Below are 1,889 nucleotides of genomic sequence, written 5' to 3'. Positions count from 1 at the left end.
CATTAAGTGCTTCAGGGAATGGGGCCTTTGGAATGTGGGTTGTGGCAGATGGTGGACTAACTGAAGAAGGTTTTGGATTTTCATGTGATACATTCCTCTCCTCTTCTTCACCTTCCTTGTTGTTACCCTCCCCAACCTTATTATCTATTACACGTCCACTCCTAAGGGTAGTCAAAGCATTGGCTTGCTCATGATTTAGTCGAGTTTCTTGAGCCACGTATTGTCCCCTTGGATTACTCATTGGTTGACTTGGAAGCTTGCCTTCCTCTCGCTTGTTTAATGCATTAGCTAGTTGACTCATTTGGGATTCTAGCTTAGTAATGGATTGTGTGTGCGAGTGCAATAGTTGTGTGTTTGCCTCTAAACCTTGAAGGGCAGTCAACACTTTCTCCTCAAAGGCTGTATTTCTTTGGGTTGGAGGAGGAGGATGTTGAAATTGATTTGAGGGACGGTAGAGATGAAAATTCTGAGGGTTTTGAAAATTTTGGGAGTAGGGTTGGGTGGTATTCGAAGCTTGCTGCCTCCAAAAAAAATTTGGATGATTCCGCCATCCCGGGTTATATGTATTGGAAAATGGTCATTACCCGATCTGGGTTGTGTTTGAGCAGCATTGATGTATTCTTGCACGAGTTTGGGAAATTGGGATGCTGAGGGGCACTCATGAATAAGATGCGATGGGCTAGAACAGATAGCACACACTTGTGCTTGGGAAGAGCTAACGATATGTCCTCCTATCATCAGTTGGTCAATCTTATGGGACAATGCATCTACCTTGCTAGACAGGCCCATAGAATGACTTATTTCACAAATGGTCCCTTTTCTTTGAGAACTCGGGGGTGCTTGACGAGAATAAGAAGCATGGTGGAGGGAGTTTTAATTGAGATTTTCAAATAATTGCCATGCTTCATGCTCATTTTGAAGCATGAAAGTTCCCATGCATGCGGCATCAATCATCTGACGGTTTCCTTCAGTCAATCCGTCATAGAAACATTACACTAGCTGCCATTTAAGTATTTGATGATGAGGGCATTTTCGGATTAGGTCCCGAAATCTTTCCCAAGTTTCATGAAATTCTTCTCCCTCAGTTTGGGAGAAGCTTGTGATGGCACATCTAAACTGGTTCGTTCTTCCTATGCAAAAGTATTTTTTAAGGAATTCTTGTTGCATTTGATCCCAGGAACGAATCGAATCGGCTTCTAAAGAATTCAGCCATTGCTTGTCTCTGTCTTTAAGGGAGAAGGGGAATAATCTAAGTTTCAGAGCATCATCAGTGAAGTTTTGAATCTTGACAGTGGTGCAAATTTCAAGGAATTCATCTAGGTGTTTATATGGTTCTTCGTTGGTGAGCCCATAAAAAGATGGGAGCATTTGGATCACACTAGACTTTATTTCATATTGTACAGCTGCTACCTCAGATAATCGAATGCAAGATGGGGAGTATAAATGGTGGGAGTAAAGTACTCCCTCAGGAGTTTGGGTTGTTCTTCAGCCATCTCAGGAGGTGGGGATGATTCTAATGCTCTGATCTCAGCTCGAATATTTCTAAGGGTCCGTTCTATTTCAGGATCAAAGGGTAATAGGTCACGTACTCTAGAACGACTCCCTTGCATAAACTAGTACTTGATCAGTCAAGCATGCAATAAAATAAAAACACATCAAATCCTTGTATTTGCCCTAAAATCACTTGACAGCTCCTAACTGGTTTGAAGAGGGTACCTAAGCCTCCAATCCGATCTAATGAACTGAGTTGATCAGGTAAGCTCTGATCGGTTATTTCAATTTCAAAAAATAAACCATGCAATAGCACGTATCCTGTAGGATAGTGATTACGGGTGTCGGTCCACAGTGATTGGAGACAAGTTATTTTTCTTTTAAAAGTAAATCACGAA

General features: G+C 41.7%; 1 non-coding gene across 1 annotated transcript; it reads left to right on the top strand.

Annotated features, from left to right (window-relative positions):
• The first annotated feature begins 1,012 nt into the window (after positions 1 to 1,012).
• On the top strand, positions 1,013 to 1,118 carry LOC113461528. The gene has a single exon (XR_003383802.2). It is a non-coding gene; the product is annotated as a small nucleolar RNA R71 (small nucleolar RNA).
• Positions 1,119 to 1,889: the final 771 nt, after the last annotated feature.

Source organism: Phoenix dactylifera, unplaced genomic scaffold, assembly GCF_009389715.1.
Source record: "Phoenix dactylifera cultivar Barhee BC4 unplaced genomic scaffold, palm_55x_up_171113_PBpolish2nd_filt_p 000258F, whole genome shotgun sequence".
In the NCBI taxonomy this organism is placed as follows: domain Eukaryota; kingdom Viridiplantae; phylum Streptophyta; class Magnoliopsida; order Arecales; family Arecaceae; genus Phoenix; species Phoenix dactylifera.
Note: the sequence above shows the minus strand (reverse complement) of the source record. Positions and strands in the feature narration are given on the sequence as shown.